Source organism: Cucumis sativus, chromosome 4 (assembly GCF_000004075.3).
Source record: "Cucumis sativus cultivar 9930 chromosome 4, Cucumber_9930_V3, whole genome shotgun sequence".
Taxonomy (NCBI): Eukaryota; Viridiplantae; Streptophyta; class Magnoliopsida; order Cucurbitales; family Cucurbitaceae; genus Cucumis; species Cucumis sativus.
In genome coordinates this window covers 12588542-12600713 of record NC_026658.2, presented here as the reverse complement: position 1 = coordinate 12600713, position 12172 = coordinate 12588542, and the positions used below count along the sequence as shown (strand labels likewise).

Here is a 12172-nt window from a genome sequence, read left to right as displayed (position 1 = left end):
TAGGACAAGTGGGAGACTTATTGGCCATGTGCCCTAGTTTCATATATATTCTCTCACACCACATCTCTCATACCACTAGGAATTTTAGTCCAAGTGGGAGTTTGTTGGAATTTTTTGTCCTAAAACTCGTAGTTTGTAAATCATATTCTATTCAATAAAGTTGTTATTGAGAAATTAAATATTATAATCTTAAATCCAATAAATCAAAGTTCCAAGGCTATTTTTTGAATAAACTTGAACTTTATGTGTAAACATAAACGTGGATCAAGTTCGAGTATATAGCCTAAATAGTCTATAGTATATGAAATAAAGGTTGGGCGCCTTATTTAAGAAACTATGGATGCGGCCCACTTTGTAGTACAAACGAGGTGATCCTAATCGTTCATGTAGAGACATGAAAGTGGGGGCATCCTATGTAAAATGTTTACATAAGACTGAACCATGAATTAGTCATTTTTACGTTATAACACCGTTTACTGTTTAAAACTGACTATCTCAATTATTGATGACCTAGGTAACTTAGTCTTAATCCTGAGTTAACTATGAACTCCTGTTCACGAGATTATCCTTAGATCTGCATAGGTGAGGGCAGCTCATCAGCGTTGGCCCAATAAGCCTCCCATTTCAGGGGTAAGATCGGGTGGATAGCTGGGAACATAGGGTACAAGATGGAATTCACTCCTACCCGCTTTAGGGTTAGTAGATAGGTTGCTCTCTTAAGCACTGAATCCAAGTCTTGAACAAGGGGCCCCACCCTCTCATTGGCCCGAGAGGGATTAAGTTTATAGGTTGAACCTTAAACCAATTGTTCAATAGTGGATTAGTGGGACTTAAGGAGCAAGATGTAATCTTGGGGGTAAAACGGTATTTTGACCCAGCCAAGGTTACGAGCAACCTGTGAAGGATTAACTTACTGATTATGGTTTTATCAAATGGACACAAATATATCTATAGTGAGGGGAGTGCAACTACGGGACTTTAGTGGAATGACCCGTTAGTTAACGAATGTTGATTAACTCGGTTTAAAAGAGTTTAGCTAGTTAATCTTGAATCGTTGGAGCCCATGATCTATAGGTCCATTAGGTTCCTCTGCTAGCTCATATGGATTAAACTTAGAACAGTGTGATGAAATAAGTCGAATTGTTCGAATTGGGAGAAGAAAGGAAACCGACATATACAGTGATATATCGTCGGTCTTCTAATTAGAAATAGAGCTTTATGTTTTACATACTATAAGTATGAATGCGGATTCATACTAAGAAGCTCGGAATTGGTCAAAAATAGTAAAAAGTCAAAATGTTGACTTTTGACTTTGAAAAGTCAAACTTTGACCGGCCTTATATTCAAATGTGATTTGAATTTTGGAAAAATGAATGCGGATTCATGCTCGGGAGGTTGGAAATAGTCAAGACGGACAAAATGGTAAAAAGTCAAAATATTGACTTTTGACTTAGAAATATCTAATGACCATTTTACCCTTGGACTAAGTTAGTGGGAAAATCCAACATTTTGTTGGATAATCCCACTAACTCTTAGTGGGATATGTGGCTATATGAGATATAAACACCTAGCCCACTAAGTTCCACTAATTGTTAGTGGAACATTAGGTGTTGAGATTTGGCAATGAATTGCATGCATTTTTGCATGTAATTAGGCTATAAATAGAGTGTTTTCAAATGTTGAAGGACTTTTGCCTCTTTTATCATTTTCATCATCTCAACAAAAGAAAAAAGAAAGCTTCCAATCTCATTTTATCTCCATTACTTTCTACACCAAAATTGGGTCCCACAACCCGGTTCTTTGTCTAGAGGATAGCAGTTGAGTACTAGTGGTGGTCTGGTAGAATTGGTAAGAAGATATCAAACCTTTTGAAAGCTTCAAAGGTAATTCTTAAAACCCTAATTTGATTAGTTTATGGTTATATGTTAATTGTGGCAATTAGGGTAGAAATTCGATTCTTTTTCCGCTGTGCATGACTTAGTTCTATCACTCCAACGGGTGGTGTCCCCAATTCGGTGGATTATAGATTCAGAGACGTCAACAAGAGTAAGTTCTATGTATCTTTTAATTTAAAAGCATACTTAGTTCTTTATTTAGAACTTTGATTCTAAATATTGTCAATGTACTGGTATTTTGGAATTTTCAAATTAAAATTGATGAATGGTTTTGTAAAGTTTTTCACTGCCAAGAGCTTTTATCCCTTTAGGGCACACATACCAATTAAACTAATGCAAGACCTTTGCAGTAGTTAATGGTAGCATCTCACAAAGTGGAAGTGGTTGGCTTACCAACGGAAGATTTTCAATCATTTCTAGCAGTCCCTTTTCTGTTTGAGTATGACCTTCCATATTTTCTGCTATATTACTTATAGTTAATATCAAATGTGCATCTCTGCCATCTATGCTAATATCACTGCTGATTGCTCTTGATGTTGATTTGCGTTGTTCATTTTTGTTCCTACACAGAAAAGAAAAAAAATTGTTTTTATTTATAATCTAAGCAATTTTAAAAATATAAAGCAGTAACTAATGAATTAAACACAACTGTTGAGTTTCTATAGTAGATTCTTGAAGATGTGACTCTTGAACAGATGGATTCTCATGGATGATCACATGTTTGTTATTTTGATGGTCATCATTCTTGTCCAGATTGTGATGTGATGACTAGAATCATCACGAAGATCATCATACATGTTGTTAATATCATCAAACAATTGATTTTGATTCTAGTAAAAAGAAAAAAGGATAATAAAAAAAATAGTTACAAAATGATCGTGTATCCTTAAGCAAACAATCGTGTAGAATATCTAAACGGTTGTTTTACCAAGGGTGATCGATATTTCAGGTGGGATATGCGATCGTTCATATGTGATATGCGATCGTGTAAAGATATATCAAACCTTTGTTCTGTCAGAAGTCGTGCTAAGAAGAGTTGAAAGCTTGTAATAAGATCCATCAAAACTGAAAGATTTTACATCAACACGTTCCTAACACAGTAATGCAGTATCAATGAGCATCAAATTACGTGAGATACGTATTAGAAAATATCTAACTGCTCAGTTAATTTTTTATGGACATCAAATCACCTTTTTTCAAGCTTAAGGAAGGAAATGTCGGCACTATATATGTAAAGATCAAAGGTAAATATATATATATATATATATAATTATAATATATATATATATATATATATATATATTTTTATTTTATATATTTTATTTTAATATTAATTTAAATAAAAAGAAAAGAAAAAGAAAATTCTTTATTATATATTTTTTTTTCTTTTCTTTTTTTTTTTTTCTTTTTCTTTTCTTTTCTTCTTTCTCCTTCCTCCCGTGCGCCCTTCCCCTTCTCCCCGTCCGCAGCCCAGTAACCGCCGACCTCCATTCCTCTTCTTCTTCCGTTTGCAGCAGCCGTCGGCTGCCACATGACCGCTGCCCAGTCCAGATCTGCGTCGCAGCCAGCAACCGCCGTCCCTATTTCCTTCTTTCGCCGTGCGCTGCGACTCCCACGATCCTTTCCCTTCCGTTTTCTTCCCGCGCAGCCAGCCGCAGCAGCCGCCGATCCTTTCCCTTCTGTTTTCTTCCCGCTGCAACCAGCCGCCGATCCTTTCTCTTAGTTTTCTTCCGCCGCAGTCCAGCTGCCCGGCGCCGATCTGCCGTCTCCATCTCCGGTTCGCGAAGCAACCTTGCAGCAGTCGTCCCCGCGGATATCTGCCGTCTCCATCGCCGATTCTGTCTCCGTCAAAGCCAAGGCCGCGCGTGAACCAGTAACCGCCACGCTCCCGCTCACAACCGCCGCTCCACCTGCTATCGACGTCGGCGACTAGTTGCTGTAACCGTTCAGATTTGCTGTCTGTTCGCGACGGTTTCCATCCGTGAAGCCCAGCCGCCACGTCTCATTTGGCCGACCGTTGATCGACCCATACTTAGGATTTTTGCTGCGAGTTCGACATTCGTGCGTTGAGGTGTTGGGAGTAACGTTAGGCTCCCTTACATTCACAACCAGATTGTGAATTGTTGAAGGTTCAGTTCGCCATTATATAGGTGAGTTGAAACTTACGTTGAGGAAAATAAGTGGGATATGTATCGTGAAAGTAATTGAATTTTGTGTTGTTATGCTTAGGATTGTTTCGAGGACGTTAGTGATTAAGGAGCTTCCCTAACTTTGAGGTAAGGGATTTTCTACTGGACTCAATTGTGATTGTGAACTGTATGTGTGTTGAATGTATACTGTGGTTTGACTGAAAATATATATGAATGCATATGAATTGAAGTAGACTTAACGTCGAATGTATATCGTGATTGTCATGGAATATATATATAAGTGTGTGTATGTGGACAGGACGAAGATTGTAGATTGTGTTTGTATGAGATACAGATGTGAACTTGTGATTTTCGTTTAGATTGGGTGTACGTTACGCTAAAGTATGACTGTGTGCTGGTGAACTGAGGGGTGTGTTGACTGTATAGTTTGATTGACTGACGTATTAGTATATTATTGACAGACATATGACTAAAGTAAAATAAGTTGACTGTTAGGACGTTGAGAGAAAGAACCTTGTGTTTTGAAGTAACTGAAAGATGGATTGAATGGAATGAGGGGAAAATTGTTAGCTTGTATTGGGATGTGTACCTTGTAGGTGTCCCACGGGATCACCAATTTATTGTGCACCTTCGGGAGCATTAGACTGATATGTGTTTCTGCAGAACACTAGACTGATATGTACGTCCCTCGGGGCGTTAGACTGAGATGTGTATCCTACAGGATCACAAGACTGCGACTGTACAGGGTGTCCCAATAGAACGTTAACAATTTATTTTCCCCTGACGGGACCAGTAGAGGGTCTCTTACTGAGTATTTAAATACTCACCCTTCTTATGTTTAATTTTCAGGCAAAGGTAATAAAGGCGGCAAACCGGCGAGGGGCAGGAAGGAAGCGTGATGCCATAGGAAATATGTTGTTTGCTTCCGCTTATGGGTTCTTGTGAGGTTTAAGATGAATTGAAATTTTGCTTACAAACGTTTATTGTAAATAGTATTGTTTTTATGTTTTCTTGAATGTTTGAAATTCAGGCCTGACTTAAAGATGTTTTTAAATTAGTTTACGTTTCATTTTATATTAATCAAAGTCTTTTATTTGTTAAAAATTAACGACCTCGACTTACTTAGAAAAGTTGGGTCGTTACAATATATGTCAGAGTTGTGCATTGCAATGGAAGTGCCAACACGAGGTGATACATGTGTGTCTTTCTGGGATGTAAATGCCACTCCCCGACTAGGACCAGCATAGTCTTAGGGAGAAAGCATGCTAGGAATTGGAGTTGTGTCCTCAATTTCTTCAAGGACTTGAGCATTTCTTCTTACACTAGAATGTCTCCTGTTTAGAGAGTTTATAGGATTTCTCAAGGCCATTTTTGCATACTTAACAGCTCTTGACAACGGTAGAGAGTCTAAATCTACACTTTCAGGGGGTTCCAACTCCACCACTTGATGAGCCAAAGATAGAGAAGAATCATTAATGATCCAGTAAGCAACATGAAACCTTGTAATTTTGGGGTTAACGGTAGTCCCTCCCATTACTAGCTCAACACTTAAACGGAGTCTCCTCTATAAAATATAAAATAATACAGACACAAATAGTGAATGAAATCTTGTGACGTAACAAACACAAATTTTATGTATACTGCAATTTGACTAAATATTGAACAAGAAAGCCCAAGGGAATACACAAAAATCCAACGTTTTTAGGGGTCAATTTGAAAAATGGCAAAACTACTTTTTCTTTTCAATTTTAGCAAACAACATTTTTTGCACGTGCATGGTATTTTATAAAATACCAAAATATTCACCTTCTCCAACTATAACTATTTTGTTTTTACATTGTAATTAATTTATGTTATGTATTTATCAACTTTTAATTAATTTTTACTTGAAATAGATACATCAACTCATATCATAACTTTTCTCTTAAAATCTGGGACTCAACTAATTGATTCAACATTTTAATAACATTATTCAATCTTACTAATTTCAAAATTACCTAATTGAATTTGAATTTCAAAATAACCAAATTGAATTTCAAAATTTCAAAATTATTATTTTTTAGAATTTGAGAATCTCAACGATAGATTTTATATTAAAATAACCTTATCTCAAAATAATTTTAATGACTTGAATATCAAGATAATTAAATTATTATTTTAAAATCGAAAGAAAAGCACAAAAAGCGCACACGCCCACTCACGTACACGCACGCGCGCGTATACGCACACACACCCACACGCACACGCACAAACGCGCACACGTGGACACTCACACCCACGCACACGTAGACACACACACCCACGCACACGTAGACACACACACCCACGCACACGTGGACACGCGCATACGCACACACGTACGCACTCGCGCACACGCACGCACACACGCATATTCACAAAGATGTATAAATGAATTAAAATTAAAAATAACTACAATAATTGTGTTTAGAAAGACTTTTAAACTATGTTCATTTGACTTAATAACGTTAATTAAATTATAATTTCTATCAATATTGGTTTAAAAGTGTCTTTAGTGTAATTATTTCAATATAATGCAGTCTTATCCAATTTTACGAACAAAAAACAAGTCGAATATGTACCAGTAGAGGCACACTCTTTGTCATAAGAGATATAGCAAAGTGTTTATGGGTCATTTTGAAAAATGGCAAAACTACTTTTTCTTTTAAATTTTAGCAAATAGAATTTTTTCACGTGTGCATGATATTTTATAAAATACAAAAATATTCACCTTCTCAAACAGTAATTATTTCGTTTCTACGTTGTAATTAATTTATGTTATGCATTTATTAGCTTTTAATTATTTTTTACCTGAAAAAATACATCAACCCATATCATAACTTTTTCTTAATATCTCGGGACTCAACTAATTGATTCAAGATTTTAATTTTATTCAATCTTACTAATTTCAAAATAACCTAATTAAATATCAATTTCAAAATAATAAAATTATTATTTTTCGAAATTTGAGAATCTCAACGATAGATTTTGTATCAAAATAACTTTAATTGAATTTCAAAATTAAAAAATATCAACTTGTACACTATCTTTATCTCAAAATACATTAATGGCTTGAATATCAAGATAATTGAATTATTATTTTAAAATTGGGAGAAATTTTTGATAGATCTAAGTCATGCACAGCGGAAAAAAATCGAATTTCTACCTTAATTGCCACAATTAACATGTAACCATAAACTAATCAAATTAGGGTTTTAAGAAATATTACCTTTAAAGCTTTCAAAAGGTTTGATATCTTCTTACCAATTCTAACCGAGACCACCACTAGTACTCAACTGCTATCCTCTAGACAAAGAACCGGGTTGTGGGACCCAATTTTGGTGTAGAAAATAATGGAGATAAAATGGGATTGTAAGGTTTTTTTTTTCTTTTGTTGAGATGATGAAAATGATAAAAGAGGCAAAAGTTCTTCAACATTTGAAAACACCTCTATTTATAACTCTAATTACATGCAAAAATGCATGCAATTCATTTGCCAAATCTCAACACCTAATGTTCCACTAACAATTAGTGGAACTTAGTGGGCTAGGTGTCTATATCTCATATAGCCACATATCCCACTAAGAGTTAGTGGGATTATCCAACAAAAGTTGGATTTTTCCACTAACTTAGTCCAAGGGTAAAATGGTCATTAATATTTCTAGTCAAAAGTCAAACTTTGACTTTTCTTAGTCAAAAGTCAATATTTTGACTTTTTACCATTTTGTCCGTCTTGACTAATTCCAACTTTCGAGCATGAATCCGCATTCATTTTTCTAAAATTCAAATCACATTTGAATATAAGGCCGGTCAAAGTTTGACTTTTCAAAGTCAAAAGTCAACATTTTGACTTTTTACTATTTTGACCAATTCCGAGCTTCTTAGTATGAATCCGCATTCATACTTATAGTATGTAAAACATAAAGCTCTATTTCTAATTAGAAGATCGACGACTATATCACTATATTTGTCGGTTTCCTTTCTTCTCCCAATTCGAACAATTCGACTTATTTCATCACACTGTTCTAAGTTTAATCCATATGAGCTAGCAGAGGAACCTAATGGACCTATAGATCATGGGCTCCAACGATTCAAGATTAACTAGCTAAACTCTTTTAAACCGAGTTAATCAACATTCGTTAACTAACGGGTCATTCCACTAAAGTCCCGTAGTTGCACTCCCTCACTATAGATATATTTGTGTCCATTTGATAAAACCATAATCAGTAAGTTAATCCTTCACAGGTTGCTCGTAACCTTGGCTGGGTCAAAATACCGTTTTACCCCCAAGATTGCATCTTGCTCCTTAAGTCCCACTAATCCACTATTGAACAATTGGTTTAAGGTTCAACCTATAAACTTAATCCCTCTCGGGCCAATGAGAGGGTGAGGACCCTTGTTCAAACTTGGATTCAGTGCTTAAGAGAGCAACCTATCTACTAACCCTAAAGCGGGTAGGAGTGAATTCCATCTTGTACCCTATGTTCCCAGCTATCCACCCGATCTTACCCCTGAAATGGAGGCTTATTGGGCAAAGCTGATGAGCTGCCCTCACCTATGCAGATCTAAGGATAATCTCATGTGAATAGGAGTTCATAGTTAACTCAGGATTAAGACTAAGTTACCTAGGTCATCAATAATTGAGATAGTTAGTTTTAAACAGTAAACGGTGTTATAACGTAAAAATGACTAATTCATGGTTCAGTCTTATGTAAACATTTTACATAGGATGCCCCCACTTTCATGTCTCTACATGAACGATTAGGATCACCTCGTTTGTACTACAAAGTGGGCCGCATCCATAGTTTCTTTAAATAAGGCGCCCAACCTTTATTTCATATACTATAGACTATTTAGGCTATATACTCGAACTTGATCCACGTTTATGTTTACACATAAAGTTCAAGTTTATTCAAAAAATAGCCTTGGAACTTGATTTATTGGATTTAAGATTATAATATTTAATTTCTCAAATAACAACTTTATTGAACAGAAATGATTTACAAACTACGAGTTTTAGGACAAAAAATTCCAACAATTTTACATTAACAAATATAAACTTGTTCGCACACAAGCACATACGCACACAAGCACACACGCACGCACACGCACACACATACACTCATCCACACACGCACACGCACGCGCACATATGCACACACGCACAAAGATGTGTAAATTAATTAAAGTTAAAAAACAAATACATTAATTATGTTTAGAAAGAGTTTTAAACCATGTTCATTTGACTTAATAACATTGATTAAATTATAATTTCTATCAATATTGGCTTAAAAGTGTCATTCGTTTAATTATTTCAATATAATGCGGTCTTATCCAATTTTACCAACAAAAAACAAATCGAATATGGATCAGTAGATCTACACTCTTTGTCATAAAAGACATAACAACATTTTTAGGGGTCATTTTAAAAAATGTCAAAACTACTTTTTCCTTTGAATTTTAGCAACTAGCATTTTTTGCACGTGCATGGTATTTTATAAAAACCAAAATATCAACATTCTTCAACTGTAATTATTTGGTTTCTACATTGTAATTAATTTATGTTATGCATTTATCAGCTTTTAATTTTCTTTTACATCAACTCATATCCTAATATTTTTCTTAATATCTCGAGACTCAACTAATTAATTCAAGATATTAATAACTTTATTCAATCATACTAATTTCAAAATAACCTAATTGAATTTGAATTTCAAAATAACAAAATTGAATTTCAAAATAACAAAATTATTATTTTTCGGAATTTGAGAGTCTCAACGATAGATTTTGTATTAAAATAACCTTAATTGAATTTCAAAATTAAAAATATCAACCTGTTCACTATCTTTATCTCAAAATAACATTAATGCCTTGAATATCTAGATAATTAAATTATTATTTTAAAATTGGAAGAAACTCAACATTAAAAAATATTAACTTGTTTGCACACAAGCATAGAAGCACTGCGCACACACGTACACATGCACACTTACACACACCGCGCGCACACGCACACCTACAGACAGACACCCACAAACGCACGAACGCACGCACACACACATGCACACGCTCATGTATGCACACACACCTATCCACACGCGCACAAGCACACACACATGCACAAACGCACACACGCGTACGCACAAAGGCACACACGTAAACACATAAGCACACGTAAACGTACACACCCAAGCACAAACGCACACACGTAAACACGCACGTCGCGAGCACACCCACACACCCAAGCACACACGCAATAGCCCGCGCACACACACGCACGCACAACACATACAAACATGCACACACCCACACACACATGCACATGGACACTCGCACGAACGCACGCACATACACATACGCACACCTACCTAAACGCGCACACGTACACACGCACATATGCATAAAGATGTATAAATGAGTTAAAATTAAAACAACTACATTAATTGTGTTTAGAAGGACTTTTAAACCATGTTCATTTGACTTAATAACATTAATTAAACTATAATTTCTATCAATATTGGCTTAAAAGTGTCATTCGTGTAATTATTTCAATATAATGCGATTTTATCCAATTATATTAGCAACAAACAGGTCGAATATGAACCAGTAGATATACACTCTGTCATAAGAGATATTAGCAACATTTTTATGGTCATTTTGAAAAATGACAAAACTATTTTTTTTTTTTAATTTTAGCAATAACATTTTTGCACGTGCATAATATTTTATAAAATACCAAAATATCCACAGTCTCCAACTAAAATTATTTTTTTTCTATGTTGTAATTAATTTATATTATGCATTTATCAGCTTTTAATTATTTTTACCTGAAAAATACATAAACTCATATCATACTTTTTTCTTAATATCTCGGGACTCAACTAATGGATTCAAGACTTTAACTTTATTTAATCTTACTAATTTCAAAATAACCTAATTGAATTTGAATTTCAAAATGCAAATTATTATTTTTATCAGAATTTGATAATCTCAAATAGATTTTGTATCAAAATAACTTTAATTGAATTTCAAAATTAAAAAATATCAACTTATTCACACACAATCACACGCGCATACACATACATACACTTGCACGCGCGTGCACTCATACACGCACACACACACACGTGCACACACGCACACACACACACGAACGTAGGCACACACACACAAACGCACACATGCACACGCACACCAAACCGCACGCACACAAATGCACACGCACTCACCTACTCACGTACACATGTATGTGCGCATACACACACCCAAGCACACGTGGACATGCGCACACATGACGCACACACACACACGCACACTGATGGTTCAATTTCATCGATAGTTCCTATTTTTGCTGACAGTTTATTTTTTGCCATCGATAGAGGATCTTCCGACAGACCTACGTGACAGTGTGTGTTGACAGCTTAATTTCGTTGGCAAATGAAAAGTCGATTAGTTTTTGAAGATTTACTGACGATATTTGTCATCGACAAAGGGTAAATTTCTTGTAGTGCATGTACATCAAACATATCAAATTTGTTAAGTGTACCAATGAAGTATAACAAGTTTATTAGTGGTGTATCAAGTGTATCAAACTTATAAGTGAAGTCTTTAAGTGTATCAAACTAATCAAGTGTATCAAGGCCTCAGGGTATCAAGTGTATCAAGAAGAATCAAGTGTAACGAGAAGTATTATGTGTATGAAGATGTTTCAGGTGTGTATCAAAAAGTATCGAGTGTATCAATGAGTACCGAGTGCATGAATTGTATCTATCAAATGTATCAAGTGTATCAGTAAGAAGTATCAAGTGTATCAAGGGGTATTAGGTGTATCAGACGTGTATAAGGTGTATCAAATGTACATCAATAACAAGGGCATTTGTGACATTTTACCTCTTGATGTGTGAGTTGGTCTTTGTTTTTGTCATTTTCTCAAATAATAAAGTATGTGTTCTATGGACTTAATTATTATAACTTATTTTGCCATTTTCGCAAGTGTCCCTTAATTGTAATACATGTATATGTGACATAATCTAATCAAACTAACTCATAAATGGACTTAATGTATCAAGAGGTATTAGGTGTATCAGACGTGTATAAGGTGTATCAAAT

The 12172-nt window shown here is 35.1% G+C and overlaps 1 long non-coding RNA gene across 2 annotated transcripts; it reads left to right on the top strand.

Moving 5' to 3' along the window:
• The first annotated feature begins 3827 nt into the window (after window positions 1–3827).
• On the top strand, window positions 3828–5125 carry LOC116403298. Of its 2 annotated transcripts, XR_004215979.1 has the most exons (3): window positions 3828–4045; window positions 4125–4204; window positions 4895–5125. It is a non-coding gene; the product is annotated as an uncharacterized LOC116403298 (long non-coding RNA). The 2 variants fall into 2 exon arrangements; XR_004215978.1 differs by lacking the exon at window positions 3828–4045 and having other exon boundaries at window positions 4052–4204.
• Window positions 5126–12172: the final 7047 nt, after the last annotated feature.